Source organism: Vigna unguiculata, chromosome 5 (genome assembly GCF_037176805.1).
Source record: "Vigna unguiculata cultivar grain cowpea cultivar isolate G323 ecotype 2 chromosome 5, ASM3717680v1, whole genome shotgun sequence".
NCBI lineage: Eukaryota > Viridiplantae > Streptophyta > Magnoliopsida > Fabales > Fabaceae > Vigna > Vigna unguiculata.
Window position 1 is genome coordinate 8,886,797 of NC_140796.1, and position 20,316 is coordinate 8,907,112.

The 20,316-nt window shown below is 30.3% G+C and overlaps 1 pseudogene; it reads right to left on the reverse strand.

Moving 5' to 3' along the window:
* Nucleotides 1–13,872: 13,872 nt before the first annotated feature.
* LOC146886038 (uncharacterized) lies at nucleotides 13,873–14,540 on the reverse strand (annotated as a pseudogene).
* Nucleotides 14,541–20,316: the final 5,776 nt, after the last annotated feature.

Here is a 20,316-nt window from a genome sequence, read left to right on the forward strand (position 1 = left end):
CATGAAACTAAGAATGTTGATGTTATTAAAGAGGATATGGATGAGAGTGTTAAACTTAGAGATTTATCTTCTAAGAAAAATGAAAAGTCAACAACTTCTGACTGTTGGAAATATTTTACTAGGATTATGGTTGGTGACAATAGAAAAGAGTGGGCAAAGTGTAATGGGTGAAACCAAAAATACATTATTGGTAGTAAAAAGTATAGCATTTCTCATTTCAAGTCTCACATTGAGAGATGTAGCAAACTTAAATGTGAAGATGGAAGGCAAATAACAATGGAGGGGCAAGGAAAGTTAACTATTCAAATACTGTTAATAAAATGTACCAAATTGACCAAAATTTAATGAAAATGAGACCTAATTGAACGTAAAACGAAAATGAGAACCAAATTAAACAAACACAACGAAAATAGGGACTAAATATATATATATATATATATATATATATATATATATATATATATATATATATATATATATATATATATATATATATTTAAGCCTAACATTTATATAAGAGTTAAATATGGTCTTAATTTGGAATGGATGAAATTTCTCGAGCTTAAACAAAATTGGGATTAATTTGAGACAAAGTAACAAATACAATGACTAAATTGATATTTTTGACATCAACATTGACACGTTGCACTGTCATTGTCACGTCATATTGCTTTTGTCGCGTAACAATACCTAAATTTGACTCGTGCCAATTTTTTCTTTTTTTTTAAAAGATTAAACATTTAAATAAAATTAAATACAAAATAATGAAAAAATCATTCTAAAATATTATTAACAGAAGGAACCTGATTTCAACAAATTTATCAAAATAGGGACCAAATTGAGACAAATAAAAAAATTGATTTATTTTTTTTATAAAAATAGAGACCAATAAATAATTTAGCCAAATTAAATTTTCAGAATTTAAAATTATAAAATACTTAAAAAAAATACTAACATGAATTATAAGGAGACCAACAAAAATGCCAATCAGTAAGGACAACAATGGTTGACCCTTGGTAGGACAACACTGACTATAGTAACCAGGCCACAAGTCATAGAGGCGAGGAGCATAGTGGAGGCAAGAAACCAAAGAGACAACACGATGAGGAAAGGCACAAAGAGGTTGAGTTACGAAAAATGAAACCATAGGAGAAAACACAAAATTGAGGAGAATAACACCAAACAACTAATGACTAAATGGACCAATAAGATAATGGTGATTGACTACAAAATTGCAATGCAATATTCATAATGGATAGAATATGAAGGTTTATAGAAGTTAAACATGTAGGTTCAATTAGGACCAACCAAGTTATGGAGGTCTTAGGAAAGAAGAGATGTTGAAAAACCAAAGGTTTGTTGTTTTGTAGTGTAGGGGTTCAATTTGAGTTGCAGATATAGAAAAGCTTTCAACTTAGACAACAACAATTGCCAAAAATGATGCTTAAACAGGGGATGAACATGTAGAAACTGAAAATGCAAGGAAATAGTAGTTCATTAAATAATTTTCTTATTAAGCTTAAATAGTCATTTGGTTCTACTTTTGGATATTTTTTTTCAATTTGATCCTACTTTTGAATTTTTATTCAATTGGGTCTTAAATTTCAAAAATTTATTTCAATTAACTCCTTCGACCTAACTCCGTTAAAATTATTAACAGAAAACTGTGTACGTGTCAGTTTGGCATTGACGTGGATCACTGTTCAGTACGTGGCTGTGAATGCACTATGACATGGACTATGGTTTAATTGAAAAGGGGATTTAGGTTTTTGAATTGTAGACGTTGGGTTGTCGTGGAGGAAGGTTCTTCTTCCCTTTATCCACTATTCTCTTGCCATCCACCTTTCGCTAGAAAGTCATGTCTCGTTGTCATTGTCGTCCTCTTGCAACAGTTGGGAGCAACATGGTGGTGGTTCTAGGGTTTTAGGCGGAGCACCCATTTGTGATTGTGGAGAGCTTGCCGTAGTGCAGACAACAAGAACTGCAAAGAATTTGGGTAAATAATTTTGGAATTGTGTCAATTTCAAGGTTTATTTCATATGAGGTTTAATTGAAGTTGTTTATGTTATTTAAATTGAAGGTTTGTTTAATTTTTTTTAACAGAGAAGAGAGGAAGATATGGTGGAGTGTAATTTTTTCAGATGGTGCTTTTTTCAGATGGTGTTGATGAAAGAGATGTTGTAATCATTAGGCAAAGGAGAAGGATCTCTGGTCTGGAGAAATCAATGAGAGTTTGGAAGAAAATATTTCATTTATTAATAGTTGGGATGTTGTTTCTGGTTTTAATGAACATATTGTTTGTGATCTATTTTAATTCCCATGGGTTGTTTTAGTAGAAGTTTGAATGTAATTCCTATGGGGTGCTTCTACTGTTGTAATGTTATTTAGTAGTAAATGAAGCTCTTTTGGCACGACATGTTCAATGAACCCGATCATGGAATAAACTTTTCATAATAATCCTTTCCTTTTCACAATTCCAATTTATTTCTGGTTCAGCTTAAATAATGCAAAATTCCATTTTGCTTTTTATATTGCAACTATTTGATTTAATGAATTTAAAAGTGCAGTATATTTGACAGCAAAAACTAAACCAGAATGAGAACATGAATAATCCAAAATTGATGATAACATATTCTTTGATCATAAATTTCAAACAACATTGTTTGTCAAAATACATTCCAAAGTAAACTTCCTCCATAAATATGCACTACATAACAAAAGTAACATAAAAGTAAATAGTGCACTACATAATTTCCTTCAAAATAATGTAGTACATAATTTCCTTCAAAATAGCAAGTGACTAGAACACAAATTTCTGGCTATATGAAGCCGAAAAAGGGTAAGAAAATAAAGTCAATAAATATCTGGCTAAAGCTTCGTGAATCCCCTAATCAAATTTCACCTCCCAACCTGTCAAAAATTTTTGGAAAATATTTTCATTAAATGAGGAGGTAATTGATTTTTAGAAATAACATTATAAGAAAATATGACGTTATCAATTGATTTTAATTACCAAAAATTGTCAACAAAAAATTATTAATTATTAAAATAATTATTATAATAAATAAAAAAATTATAATTGATTTTTAAATTAGTTTCTAAAGTTCATAAATTTTAATATAAAAAATAGATTTTACAAAATAAATGATTACATTATTTTATCTAACATTAATCCTTTGATAGTTTATATCTCAGATTGACTTTGAAATCTGAGTATCTTTTGCAAGTATCGCATAATTCGTTCATGACCCGAAGACAATTTTTTATTTAAAGTCAATCAGTGAACCATTGAACTTGTTCTAAAAGATTTTGTAAGATATAATTCAATCTCGTAAGAATATGTAGAAAAAACTCTCATTCTTATTAAACATAGTAAAAAAGATCAAATTAGATATTTTTAAAAATTTAAAAGACCAAATTAAAAAAATAAATAACTAGGGTTCTTTTTTAAAATTTGAATAAAATTAGATCACTAAAATTAAGTATTCAGTTTTTTTTTTCATCATGCATGTATAGATGTTAAAAATATGAGTGATGACTTTATAGCTACATATATTTATGGGAGATTATTATAACTAGTAATTAGTAAATCTCTAAAATTTCATAATTCGTAGACTAAACATAACCTAAAACAAATTAAAATAATGATATATAAAATCAATGTTATTTATTTTTTTTCATTTCTTCGATAATAAAATATTAATTATATAATATGTGATGCAAGACTTAGTTAGTAATTTAGTCCTTGAGTTTTTATTCATTTTGATATATATATATATATATATATATATATATATATATATATAAGTTTTTATTTTTTAAGAAAAATTCAATGTTACATCTTCTGTTGAGTTAATATTTTCTGTATTTGAAAGGTGTCTATCTCTCTTTGAAAGGTGTCATATGTCAAAATTTAAGTCTATCAAATTTATGTTATATTTTACATTAAAATTCTTCTGATTTTGACATGTGACACCTTCTACTTATGTGACAAATCTAAATTTTGACATTTGACATATTAAAAATGGTGTTAAGTTCAATTTAATGGAAGGAATCACCTTAAAAATATAAACACTCAAATGAGTTATATATATATATATATATATATATATATATATATATATATATATATATATTTATTTATTTATTTATTTATTTATTTATGTAGCAAAAACAAATAAAAAATCTAAATATAAAAATTAAATTACTAATTAAGTGTGAAAAAATTAAGTATGTAATTTTTTATTTAATTAATATTTAAAATATATTAAATAAAAATTTATTTATAAATTTTGTCGTCTTAGATTTGAAATAACATAATTAATTTTCTTTTCTTGCATAAATCATATATATACTATAAAAATTTCAAGCAATTATCTTTCTTAATTCGAGTAATTGTAGCTTTTTATTTCCTTTCTTCTTCTTTTTTTTTTCTTTTCTACCTCGATAATATATTAGTATATTTATTTCAAATAGGTTTAATTAGTTGGATGATACTTACTCCTATTTGAATGTGTTAGTTTGGTATCGCTTCTGAAAAGATGTCAATTGCATTCCAATTTTTAAAAAAAATATTCAATTAGGTTTCTATTAGAACAAAAAGATATATTAACGCCCTTAACGGCGTGTCACGTGTTCATCTCTAGTTTTTTTTTTTTTTTTGCCACGTGCCAGGTTCCTAGTGTGACATGTAACACTGTCAATATCACGTGGCAATGTACTGTCACATGTCAGTGTTCCTACCAAGTGTCATCTTATTGATTTCAATTTAGTCCCACATATGTATATTTGTTTCAATTTAGTCATGTCCTTTTGATTCAATTTAGTTCTATTTTTTTTTTCAAAATAGAGAAATATTGTCTATCTCTTAAGACGAAATTTATTATTTATATATAATTTTAGGTTGATATTTATTATTAAAAATGACTTATAAAATTAAGTATTGATATTTATATTAAAATTTAGTGGTAAAAGTCATGAATCAAAACATAAAACATGAGTTAACAATTAAGAAGAATGTAATATGTTATAACATCATTTTAATTTTGTAAGTTATTTTTAATAACAAATATCAATATAACATTTATATAAATCATAAATTTAAGAGAGACAATATTTCTCTATTTTGAAAAAAAGTTAATTGGACTAAATTGAATCAAAATGATATATATGATAACTGAATTGAAACAAATAGATATATGTAAGGACTAAACTGAAATCAAAAAAATGACATTTGGTAATAACAGTGTCATGTCTTACTAAGGACCTGACACGTGACACAAACAATAATAATATTTTTTTTAAATAAATTAAAAAATTACAAAAATGAAAGATTCATAACACATTATTAATGGTGTTAATAATTTTTTATTTTCTAAAAAAAGTCTAATTAAAATATTTTTTCAAAAATTAAAATACAAGTTACATCCTTTTACGAGTTGACCACAATTTTGTGTCCCCTGAGGAAGTTTTACGAGTTGATCACAATTTTGTCCGCATCCATGTTAAATCAATAGTGATTGCCAAAAGCTTATTTTATTCCCAAATTTCTATGTAATTATACTACATCTTCTTCCTTGTATTTGCCAAGAAGGAACGGAATACAACAGTTTTGGTTTGTAGTGTGTTGATAGCGATTTTAGACAACGTTTTGTATGGTTCAAATTTTTCTTCGACGATTATATTGGATCACTTCACTTCTAAGTAACCGATGAATGTATCACATCAAAGTTGGTCTATATATCTTTAGTATATTAATTTCAGAAATTCAAACACAGCCAATACAACAATGTTTTAATTATAAGTTGATGTTGATGGTTATGAAAATTTTGGAATAAAATTTCAAAATTAAATGATTTTTATAACTGTCAGTATTTGATTTGGTTTTGTATCCATGAAAATAAAATGTTTTATTTAGTTTTAAAATTTATAATTAAATAATTTAAGAAAATTTATTTAAAATAAACAAATATTATGTAATTTAAATTGTAAAAAATTGTTTAGAATAGTTTAAAATATAAGGATTGGTTAACTATTTGAGTCTTCATGTACGCGGTTAAATTTTTGGTCATTTGGTTATTGTTTAAAATTTTATAAATTAAAAGAAATTAGACAAATTATAGGCAAAGTTATAAACTTATCTGCAAGACTAAATTATAAGATTCAAAAAATTAAGAAACTCTTTGAAATTTTAATACAACCCAAGGAAAACCTTTCAATCGTTTAAAATAAGTATATTTTAAATAATTTAGAGAACAGTATTTAAATCGTTTAAAACTATTTTAGTTATAGTTTAGAATGTCTATATTTTTAATATTTAATTGATGTATATATCATGATAACTTTAGCTTTTATTTGATATTTAATACAAATAATTAAATTAATTATTTACATTAAATTTTGAATATCTCATCAAACAGATTGAAAAATATATTTTTCATTTGTTAAAATGCACGTCTTAAGTCTAACTTTAATTTTGGTGGAATTTTAATTTAACCATTTATATTATGTTCTTTCCAATAATATACAGCTCTTTGTTTCTACCTTTCTTCTCTCTTGTTTTTAAGAATGTCAAACAAATTTGTACACGTAGGTATCTATAGATAAAATCCGTAACGGATATGAAATAAATATTAAAAATGAATATCTGCGCATAACAGGTATGAGTATTTTTTATATCTATGAATATCCGTGGATATTAAAAAAATATGTGAGTACTTGCATAATGGATACTCGCACATATATATATATATATATATATATATATATATATATATATATATATATATATATATATATATATATATATATATATATATATATATATATATATATATACGGGTATGAGACAGATATTATCCAGATAGTAGGATACGAGTGAACTATTATCAAACCCTACCCGCCTCATTGACATCCTTACTCGTTTCCCTTGTAATTAGTTCACCTCAATTTTTTCCACATTTGGTGTCAATCATTAGTGATCGGCAAAATAAGTGACTGAAAAATAATTCATGAAGATCATTTATATATTTAAGAAGATAATAAAAATATATAGATTTATAAATTATATAATATGATAAGAAGAGAGATAAAAAGGAAAAATAAATGTATAATAAATGCAGATAAAGAAAATTGCATGTGAATTATTATTCTAAGTGACCTCATCTACATTAATTAGGCATTGAATTTTCGCCGGTTCAGCGAAATTCAAAAGAAAAAAACGCGTAGACATGTCAACAATTTTTGTCATTTGTAAATAATTACTTCATCATTTCGTTGTACTTGCGAAGAAGGAACAAACGGAATACATCAACGGTTTTGGATTGTAGTGTGTTGATATCGATTTAGACAAGGTTCTAATTTTGTATGGTGAAAATTTCTCTACGATTATATTGGATCACTTCTTTAAGTAACGATTAATGTATCACGTTATAAAGTTGGTCTTCTATATCTTTATTATATTATTACAGACAATATACATGAATGTTTTAATTAAATATTGATATTGATGGTTATGAAAAATTTGGAAGAAAGTTTCAAAATTAATTTAGTTTTATAAGCGTAAATATATGATTTAGTCTTGTATCCATGAAAATAAAATGTTTTATTTAGTTTTATAATTTATACTTAAATGATTTAAGATAATTTATTTGAAAAGTTAGCAAGTATTATGTAATTTAAATTGTAAAAAAAGGTTTATGATAGTTTAAATATTCACGGATTAATTATTTATTTTAATCTACATGAGTGATTTAATTTTAGTCATTTGATTATTGTTTAAAATTTTAGAAATGAAGTGAAAACATTAATTTTTACGTGTTTTGGAATGATGGTTTTAGTGAATAAAATCAATTCTCTCTAGTTTTTATCTTCTCCATTCATGGTAGGTTTCTTTTCCCTTTTTTGGGGTTAGAGAGAAATATGAGTTACGAATGAGAATGAAGACATGAGAGGCGCAATTGAAGCATGAAACAATTGTAAAAAATCTTGGAAGAGACTTGCATCTTCTCTTTGGTTTCTTTTTCTTACCTATCACTTCTATTTGTAAACCATAGGTTTTCCACTATGTATTTGTGTTTGTGTGTGTGTTTGTCTATGTGTGTCTGTGTGTATGTGTCTGTGTGTGTTTGTCTGTGTGTTTGTGTGTGTGTGTATGTGTGTGTGTGCTCCCATGACTTAGTTATTGGTTATTGAGATTTTGAAAAATGTCTTTTGAACCTAGAAATGAAATTGACTACCTAATGAAACTTGTATCTAGGAATAAAATATTATTCATTAGTAATCTTAATGCTCTTGAATTTAATGCATGATTTTTTGTGATGATCCAAGGAATTGGACTTTAATGAGTTATCATAGGTTCAGGGTTACTAAGATTAGGATTTGAGTAAAGTAGTGAGTTATTTTTAATTTTAATATATTTGTGAATGCATGAGAAAGAAATGAATGAAATATAGTTTTGACAATCATAAATAATCTCTGTTAATGTCTTGTTTATATCAACTGTTTGATAAAAATACAAAAAAAAAAATTGTGTTTTTGTGATCTTTATTATCTATTTAAATTATGGATTGCGAAAATTGTCATTTATACAAATTCATATAAAGTGAACAATATTTATTACATGTTAGAGATAACTGGTGCACATGTTTTGTTAACCGGGAAATTAGAAAAATTGTAGCCAAAGTTGTTAATCATAAGATTGAAACATTAAGAAAGTGTTTGAAATTTTAATATAACTCAAGGAAAACCTTTCAATCGCTTAAATAGACTGACTAAATTATTTTAGTATGTATATTTTAAATAATTTAAAGCGCAACAGTATTTAAAATTATTTAAATCGTTTGAAACTATTTTGGTTAAAGTTTAGAATGTATGTTTAGTTGATGTATATATCTATCACGTTAACTTTAACTTTTGTTTGAAATCTAAAACAAATAATTAAATTCATTATTTATATTAAATTTTGAATATCTGATCGAACAGGTTGAGAAAATGTATTTTTCATTTGTTACAGTGTATTTAATTTTGATAAAGCATTAATTTAAACTATTTATTTTGGTTTCCACAAATGCATACTTAATTATTGTGGACATTATTCTTCACCGTCAAATCATAAGAAACATGTCAAATCAATGTAGGTGTTAACGTTATCCTAAATTTTAAGTGTTGCCAAAATCTCGACATAGTCACAGTGTACACGGTAGGTATATTCTCATTTTTTTTAAATTGATTTTGTAAAATTAATTTAAATTTAAAGTTAATTTTTGAGCATGATATTAAAATTATTGTTAGAATTTATTTTAACAAAATCTATTATTTGTTGATATATTATTTTATTTATTATTAGACTGTTATTTAATTATCTATCAATATTAAATTTTACATTCAAAATGTATATCGCGACGTGAAAAATATATGTTAAAAATCTTATGTCAGAGATAAAACGAATTTGTAATAAATAAATAAATGCATATTTTGACTTATTAAATCACTTCATAACACTTTTCTTTCTAAAAAATATACATTATTAGACATCTCCTTTTTAATAGATTACATTACTAAATAAAGTATCACACCGTTATAATAACGAGAAGCACTCAGATGAACATAAAACGTAGGAAAGGTAACTGTTACAGTCATCCAGAAGTGTACTGTGAAAACAAATTTGGGCATACCACTATGCCATACACAACATAAGAGAAAGTTAACAGTTATGCAAAAGAAAAGCTCTTAGAGCTAGGGATTTTCAAGGGGCACTAGGGCCATAGACTGCTCCTGAGAGTCACACAACAGATTACCCTAAGCTGCACCACTGCTACCACCGGACCTACTCCCAGAGTTTCCTCCATCTGCTCCCACCAAGGGTGATCATCGCAAAAGAGAAAAAACACAACAGGAACATAAACATAAATGCAAGGGTAAGCTAGTGCAATTTAATCTTATCATGATACAACGGACAAGTACTTAAACATTCCTTAACATGCAACACGACAAGCACATGGCATCATGTTATAGCAAACAAGCAGAACACTATGACTCAATTATCCGGATAAATATATTAGGATCGGATTCACTAGACGCTTGCACTTGTGGTGGCCTCTACTGCTCTACAGAGCCATTGCCAATGGGTTTCACCCTACCACACACAAGGTTAGCCTTTAAGCGTCTAAGGCCATTATCCTGCCATAGACTAGGGCCTCCCGCTACTCTCACCACTTGGGTCAATTTTCTCTACATGAGACTCACTGACCCTTTAGAGTTTCGGGATGCGGTCCTTACTTGAATCCATACCCCAATATACACACTACACGCCACCATAAAGTCTCCCCACGAGACTCATGGAATTACGCCTATTTCACATCAATCTCATGGTTCGTATCTCATAACCCCCACTTGTTATCCCAACATTCATTTCTCATGCACATTCTCAACAAACCAAACAAATTTTCATATATTATTCATGCTAACACACAAACTTCAGTGCATACAACTCATACAACTCATGAAAATTACACCATGATCTTGCATGTTCGAGATAAATAGCCACACCCAAGGTAAACAGGAATCCAAAAACATAAAACTACCCTATTCTCGCCTGGGCTAGGAGCCCTCGCCTAAGCTGCAGCGACTGTCTCGCTTAAGCTAGGCCTTCTCGCCTAGGCGAGACCTGGAACGGTGGCACTCTGCGAGCATCTCACTTGGGCGAGACCAGCTCGCCTGGGCGAGATCACCCTTTGCCCAAAAATCAAATCCTTCGCCTGAACGAGGACGCGAGCAGAGCACATCAGGTTCTTCTTCGAGAACTCGCTTAGGCGAGTCACTCTCGCCTGAGCGAGACAGTAGGTCGCTCAAAGCAAGAATCCTCCGCCTGGGCGAGTTGCTCGAGTAGAACCTGGGCGAGCCTCAAACACTCTCGCCTAGGTGAGACGAGCTCGCTTAGGCGAGATTGACAGCACTCACCACTGTTTCACGCGTGCAGCAGGAACATACACAAATAAACATACCCAAAAGCAACCAAGACAGTCTCATATCACCAAAAACCTCATTCATCATCCCAAAAGTATTCAACACCCCAAAAACAACAAGAGGAAATATTTTAAACGGTAAAAAGAGGAAAAACTAGCTTCCCTTACCTTTTTAGACACTAGCACAGGGAATGGTAACCCACTAAGACAATAGGGCACGAGAGCAAGCTATGGAGCCGAGAGTACGAAGCAGATTGGAGCTAGCTGGTAAGGAGGGGGACTTATGCCCTAACAGAGCCCTCTTGCTTTCGTAGAGAGAGATGAGAGCAAACTGTTGAAACAGAGGTAAGTGAGAATGTGAGGGGGCTGACAGGGTATTGGAGTCCTTCAGAAGGGCTGGTCCTGAGCCTACGAAGAGGTCAGGCCCAAACACACATAAGACTGAAAAATGGGGCTTACACATTAAAAAAGTTTTTTAATTAAAAATTGACAAACTACTGAATAAAATGAAAAAGTATTTTTATTACTTCATTTTCATTAAAAAATAATAACTTCTTTTAATCTATATATAGAAAGTTTGTCAAATTTATAAAAAAAATTATAATAAACTCATTTTCTGTGACGCCCCGACTACTATACTAAATAATTATTATTTGATAAAAAGATATGGAATCAATTTTCTTTTTTAGAGATTATCCTTGAGAGAACATTAATAATAACATAACTTCATATTCATATATGTAGTTTGCATCTATGTAATTGTTCATGAAATATTACAAAAATATATATTTGTTAAATATTAAGAGTCCTACATTAGAATAGAAGATTTTCTATATTTTTAACATCTCCTAAAGATATTAATAGAAATTATCCGTGAGTCAATCTTCAGAAGATCCACCAATAATATCCCGAACAACTCTCACTGAGCAGGTTCCTCTTCTGCTCATGCAACAGGTACATATGAAAGAAAAATATGAAAGGAGTGAGGTCTTTATAAGCCTTAAATATCAATCTTAATAAACTCAACAAACAATGCAGACACCGGGGGCCTAGATTTGGACCTATAACCACCAAACTTGATCTTGTTTTACCAGACATATGGATCCATATTCCACTTCTGATGATCCAATCTGAACATCAAAAGTTGCTTTGGGAAGTGATTAGGTAGTTGAGTATTTCTCATAAAATATTGGTACAATCATAATTATTTCTTTCTTGAGAATATTAGCCATTCATCGGCTCACAAAAGAGATATATACTCACTACCTAACCTTGGCGATGCCGAGCAGGTATCGGATAGTCCCAAGTTTGGCCTATGAATATCCTAGTCCAGGGCGTTATTCTGAACTATCCAGATATTCACCTACTTGGTAAAACTTCCTTAGACCCCACCATGGTCCCTGCCTTTCATCCCGCAGTGTACCAAACTGTGACTTCCCAAATACAAACACTTTGACACTGGTTTAATCTCAACTTATTGAAACCAGACTTAACTCTTACATAACCGACATACTCTTGGATATTTTCAAAGGTCATTAAATGTGATGACTATCAATTCATGTCATTGTATAAACTATACAAAGAATATAAAACAATGATAAAATGTACATACAATTTTCTTATATCCAAGCTCACTAAATAAAATAATATATACTTTCACTTCACATTTATTTATTTTTAATTGTAAAAAAATAATGATAAAATAAGAATCAAAGCAAGAACTTTAAATAAATAATTAGATAAGGGTAAGAACGTTATAAATAAACAAAAATATAAATTAAACAGGACCAGTACGTAATTGGAGATTAAATAAAATAAATAAACAGAACCAATGCATAACTGGAGATAAATTAAATAAAAAATAAATAAATAAATAAATAGGACCAGTGCGTAACTGGAGATAAATAAAATAAACTAAATAAACAGGACCAGTGCGTAACTGGAGATAAATAAAATAAAATAAATAAACAGGACCAGTGCGTAACTGGAGATAAATAAAATAAAATAAATAAATAGGACCAGTGCGTAACTGGAGATAAATAAAATAAAATAAATAAACAGGACCAGTGCGTAACTGGAGGTAAATAAAATAAATAAACAGGACCAGTGCGTAACTGAAGGTAAATAAATAAACCCATGAGCTTATCAAGATTAATATATAAGAGCTTAACCTCACTTCCCCTTACCTTATTGATTGAAGAACACGATAATATTTGGAGGATCTCTTTGAATCTTTGCTCTAAACTTTCTTACCCTATTTTCTCTTTCTCTCTCTTCTTTCTCTTTCTCTCTCTTCTCTCTCTTTCTCTCTCTTCTTTCTCTTCCTCTTTCTCTCTCTCTCCTTTCTTTCTCTTTCTCTTTTTCTTTCTCCTTTCTTTCTCTCTCTCCCTCCTTTCTTTCTTTCTTCCTCACTTTCTCACTTTCTCACCTCACCGTAACTTCTCTCATTCTATATATATATAAAGCAAAGCATGTGCATGTTTATCCAAATCATCATTATTCTCCTTTTTTTTTTCTTTTTTTCTTCTTCTTATCTTTTCTTCTTATCTTCTTATCCTTTCTTATTCTTTTCTTTTTTTTTCTATATTTTTTTTCTCTTTTAAAAATTCTTCATATATATATATATATATATATATATATATATATATATATATATATATATATATTTTACACACACCTATTTAATTAAATATTTTTACCTAGTATTTATATATATATATATATATATATTTTATTAGTTTTGTTTTCTTCTTATAATTATTTTTAATAAGTAAAAAGTATATCATGATAAAATATATTTTTAATGTTTAAAATGCATTTAGATAAAATATGAAACATTAGTAAAAATATAAGATTTTCTAATTGCTTTATTTAAAATAAATAATACAGTTTATTAAAAAAAAGGATGTTACATTTCTCCCCTCCTTTTAGGAATTTCGTCCCCGAAATTCACGTGGTTGCAAAAAGATGGGGATACATCTCTCTCATATTACTTTCTAATTCCCAAGTTGCATCACCTTCATCTTGTTGACTCCACAATACCTTTACCAAAGGTATGTCCTTTCCCCGAAGTTGTTTAATCCTTCGATCTCCAATCCTTACAGGAAGCACATCATAAGTAAGGTTTTCTCGTATTTGTACTATATCAGGTTCTATCACATGAAAAGGGTCATGAATATATTTACGAAGTTGAGACACATGAAAAACATTGTGAAGTTTTGAAAGGTTTGGAGGTAAAGCAATTTGGTATGCGACAGAACCAATCCTTTTAAGGATTTGATAAGGACCTATGAATTTGGGTGTAAGTTTTCTAGATTTGAGAGCTCTACCAACCCCAGTTACAGGTGTAACTTTCAAGAAAACATGATCTCCTTCTTCAAACACAATGGGTTTCCTTCGTTTGTCGTAGTAACTTTTCTGCCTATCTTGAGAAGTTTTCATCTTTTCCCTTATCATTTTAATCTTCTCAGTTGCTTGTTGAATTACCTCTGGACCCAAAACTAAGGAATTTCCATTCTCGTACCAACACAACGGGGTTCTACATCTTCTCCCATATAGAGCCTCATATGGAGCCATTCCTATGCTTGAGTGGAAACTGTTGTTATAAGTGAACTCTATAAGTGGTAGAAATCTCTCCAACTTTCAGTTTGTTCTAAAACACATGCTCTCAACAAGTCTTCTAAAGATTGGATAGTCCTTTCTAATTGTCCATCAGTTTGAGGGTGATAAGCCGAACTAAGCCTAACTTTTGTTCCCAAGGATTTTTGTAAGCTATCCCAAAATCTAGATGTGAAACGAGGGTCTCTATCAGAAATTATACTAGAAGGTACTCCATGTAGCTTGATAATTTCTTTTATGTACAAATGAGCTAACTTTTCTAAGGAAAATCTAATATTAATAGGTACAAAGTGAGCAGATTTTGTTAATCTATCTACAATGACCCAAATTGCATCATGACCTGACACAGTCTTTGGTAAACCTGTCACAAAATCCATGGATATGCTTTCCCATTTCCATTCCGGTACATCTAAGGATTGTAGTTCCCCATAAGGCTTTTTATGTTCAACTTTTGTTTTCTGACACACTAGACAACGTGCAACAAACTCCACCACTTCTTTCTTCATCCCAGACCACCAAAACATTTTCTTCAAGTCTTGATACATCTTTGTAGTACCCGGATGAATACTTAAGCTACTCTTATGAGCTTCCTCCATTATCAACTTTCTCAACTCTTCTTTTGCAGGTATGCAAATTCTATCTCTAAACTTGATGATTCCATTTGAATCCTTGTGGAATTCAGATTCCTTTACTTCAACTTTTGCAATCAACTTTTCTTGCAAAAATTGATCTCTTTCTTGAGCTCTCTTTATTTCTTCTAAGAATTCACTTGATATTTTTAACATTCCTAAGCATATGCTATTGGGTCTAAGTTTTACAGCTAAGTTCAAGTCTCTGAATGATTCTATCAAATCTAATTCCTTCACCATCATCATGGATGCATGTATAGACTTTCGACTCAAAGCATCAGCAACAACATTTGCTTTCCCAGGGTGATATTGCAGCTCAAAGTCATAATCCTTAAGAAATTCCATCCATCTACGTTGTCTCATGTTTAGTTCTTTCTGATAAAAAAGGTACTTTAAACTTTTATGGTCACTAAAAACTTCAAACCTTGCCCCATACAAGTAATGTCTCCATATTTTCAATGCAAACACCACTGCAGCTAATTCCAAATCATGTGTAGGATAATTAAGCTCATGTTGCTTGAGTTGTCGTGAAGCATAAGCTGCAACTTTTCTTTCTTGCATCAACACACATCCTAATCCTTGTCCGCATGCATCACAATATACCTCAAAATTTTTTGTAGGGTCAGGAAGGATTAAAACAGGTGCAGATGTTAATTTTTTCTTCAACTCTTGAAAACTAAACTCACATGCTTCATTCCATTCGAAAAGTTGTCCCTTACGTGTTAACTTAGTCAAAGGCAATGCTAATTTAGAAAATCCTTCAATGAATTTTCTATAGTAGCCTGCTAATCCTAAGAAACTACGTATTTCTGTGATATTCTTTGGTTGTTCCCAAAGCAATACCGCTTGAACCTTTGAGGGGTCAACTACAATGCCATTTTGTGATATCACATGACCCAAAAATTGAACTTCTCTCAACCAGAATTCACACTTTGACCATTTTCCATACAATTGTCTCTCTCTTAGAATTTGTAACACAATCTTCAAATGCCTCTCATGTTCTTCATGATTTTTGGAATAAATTAAAATGTCGTCAATGAAAACAACCACAAATTTATCCAAAAATTCATGAAAAATACGGTTCATATAATCCATAAAAATGGCAGGAGCATTGGTCACACCAAAAGGCATTACCAAGTACTCATAATGACCGTATCTTGTCCTAAAAGCTGTCTTTTGAATATCTTCCGCCTTGACTCGAATCTGATGATAACCAGATTTTAAGTCAATTTTGGAATATACCACAGCACCTCTCAATTGATCCATCAAATCATCAATCCTTGGTAGAGGGTATTTGTTCTTAATGGTGATTTTGTTAAGCTGACAATAATCCACACACAACCTCATAGTGCCATCCTTTTTCTTAACTAACAATACTGGCGCACCCTAGGGAGAAACACTAGGTCTGATGAATTGTTTACCCAACAATTCTTCTATTTGTTTTTTCAACTCTGCTAACTCTAGAGGTGACATCCTATAAGGGGCTATAGACACAGGTCTTGATCCTGGTACCAAGTCTATAGTGAATTCTATTTCTCTTTGTGGAGGTAACCCAGGAACATCCTCAAGGAAAACATCAAGATACTCACAAACAACAGGAAACTTATTAATGTCTGGAATTTCCTTGACTTTTAAAGAAGTTAAGATCATGTATACTTGAGATCCTTTTGGGATTTCATTGTGGTTGATAGTACTCTCTTTTAATTCTTTTGAGTCAAAAACTTCACCTATGTGTGATTCAAAAATTAAAGTCTTATCGTGACAGTTTAGGAGAACATGGTTGGAAGATAACCAGTCCATTCCAAGAACAATATCCAAATGAGACAAGGGTAGACATATAAGATTTACAGAAAATTTTCTATTCCCTATAGAAATATTGCAATTTGTACATGCAAGTGAAGTCGTGACTGGAACATTGGTAGGAGTAGACACAGTTAAATCATATGGTAATAAAGAGACAGGTAACTTTAAATGTTTGACACATTCATGTGATATGAAAGAATGAGTAGCACCTGAATCATATAGTACATTAACGAGGTGACCATTTATGATGCATTTACCTTGGATTAGATCTTCAGATTGAACAGCTTCAGTACCATTCATCGTGAAGACTCTCCCGGTTGTCTTTGGTCTTCCAAGTTGATTCTTTCCTCCGTTGTTGCTTCCCCCACTTCCTTGCTCCTTAATTAACTCTTTGCATTCATTACGATAATGACCCAATTTCCCACAATTGAAGCAAGTTATAGTCCTTGTGGCGCAGTTTCTTGACAGATGAGGTCCTCCACAGTGGAAACATTTGATAGGGTGGGTTGCGGCTGAATTATCGGGAGCAGAGGAATGTCTTTGTCCTGAAGAATTCCACGAAGTATGAGATGGACGTTGGTAAGGTTTCTTATTATTAAAATCATTTCTTTTGTGCCTCAAAGGCCCTCCTTGTCTCCACTGAATTTGTCTTGCCTTAGTATCATCCTCATAAATCCTACAACGGTTTACAAGAGTGGGAAAGGAAGAAATCTCTAAATAACCAACTGCTTGTTTAATATCAGGTCTCAGTCCACTTTCAAACTTGGAACAACGGGAACGTTCATCAACTCTATCATGAAAGTAAGGACAAAACTTTGACAACTCGTCAAACTTTGCTGCATATTCTCCTACAGACATGATTCCTTGACGAAGATTAAGGAATTCAACTTCTTTCCTCCTCCGAAGATCCTCTGGAAAATATTTTTCCAGAAACTTTTGTTTAAAGACTTCCCAAGTAATTTCTCTCCCTTCATCCTCCAATTGTTGTTTTGTAAATCTCCACCAGTTTTCAGCTTCTTCAACGAGCATAAATGTAGCAAATGTGACTCTATTTGCATCTGCACACGTCATTGCGATGAAAATTTTCTCAATTTCTGCTATCCATGATTGAGCACCTTCAGGATTAAATCCCCCTTTAAATTTTTGTGGATTATTCTTGCGAAAAGTTTCTAATCCTTGATTTTCCATGGGTTCAACATTTTGTTTTTGGCTCATATTTTCCAGGACAATTGTCATTCTTTCCAACAACTCATTGGTAATGTTTGGTCCGTTATCCATCTTTTCCTGAAAGAATGAACAATTTCCTTAGTGTTCTTTAGATTTTTTTTTTTTAACTATTGTTAAAACTTATCCTTACTACAAGTATTAATTGTTGTTATTACTTACTTTTATTAGTCTACTTATCTTGCATTTCTCTTTTACAAGAAAAATGTAAGAATAAACAACTTACACCTTTACTTACTAGTAGAGACTACAAACATGGAAGACACCATACCCAAGGTCTTGACAGAAGGAACCGCTCTGATACCACTCAATGTGACGCCCCGACTACTATACTAAATAATTATTATTTGATAAAAAGATATGGAATCAATTTTTTTTTTAGAGATTATCCTTGAGAGAACATTAATAATAACATAACTTCATATTCATATATGTAGTTTGCATCTATGTAATTGTTCATGAAATATTACAAAAATATATATTTGTTAAATATTAAGAGTCCTACATTAGAATAGAAGATTTTCTATATTTTTAACATCTCCTAAAGATATTAATAGAAATTATCCGTGAGTCAATCTTCAGAAGATCCACCAATAATATCCCGAACAACTCTCACTGAGCAGGTTCCTCTTCTGCTCATGCAACAGGTACATATGAAAGGAGTGAGGTCTTTATAAGCCTTAAATATCAATCTTAATAAACTCAACAAACAATGCAGACACCGGGGGCCTAGATTTGGACCTATAACCACCAAACTTGATCTTGTTTTACCAGACATATGGATCCATATTCCACTTCTAATGATCCAATCTGAACATCAAAAGTTGCTTTGGGAAGTGATTAGGTAGTTGAGTATTTCTCATAAAATATTGGTACAATCATAATTATTTCTTTCTCGAGAATATTAGCCATTCATCGGCTCACAAAAGAGATATATACTCACTACCTAACCTTGGCGATGCCGAGCAGGTATCGGATAGTCCCAAGTTTGGCCTATGAATATCCTAGTCCAGGGCGCTATTCTGAACTATCCAGATATTCACCTACTTGGTAAAACTTCCTTAGACCCCACCATGGTCCCTGCCTTTCATCCCGCAGTGTACCAAACTGTGACTTCCCAAATACAAACACTTTGACACTGGTTTAATCTCAACTTATTGAAACCAGACTTAACTCTTACTTAACCGACATACTCTTGGATATTTTCAAAAGTCATTAAATGTGATGACTATCAATTCATGTCATTGTATAAACTATACAAAGAATATAAAACAACGATAAAATGTACATAATATTTTCTTATATCCAAGCTCACTAAAAAAAATAATATATACTTTCACTTCACATTTATTTATTTTTAATTGTAAAAAAATAATGATAAAATAAGAATCAAAGCAAGAACTTTAAATAAATAATTAGATAAGGGTAAGAACGTTATAAATAAACAAAAATATAAATTAAACAGGACCAGTACGTAATTGGAGATAAATAAAATAAAATAAATAAATAGGACCAGTGCGTAACTGGAGATAAATAAAATAAAATAAATAAACAGGACCAGTGCGTAACTGGAGATAAATAAAATAAAATAAATAAATAGGACCAGTGCGTAACTGGAGGTAAATAAAATAAAATAAATAAACAGGACCAGTGCGTAACTGGAGGTAAATAAAATAAATAAACAGGACCAGTGCGTAACTGGAGGTAAATAAAATAAATAAACAGGACTAGTGCGTAACTGGAGATAAATAAAATAAAATAAATAAATAGGACCAGTGCGTAACTGGAGGTAAATAAAATAAAATAAATAAATAAGATCAGTACATATTTGGAGATTAAATAAAATAAATAAGTAAACAAGATCCGTGTATAATTAGAGATTAAATAAAATAAATATAAGAGGATAATAAATGAAAATAAGTTAAATAAAAGTAAATAGAATAATATATGAGTCAAAATAAATAAAAGATTAATATAAAACCCATGAGTTTATCAAGATTAATATATAAGAGCTTAACTTCACTCCCCCTTACCTTATTGATTGAAGAGCACGATAATATTTGGAGAAGACTAGGATC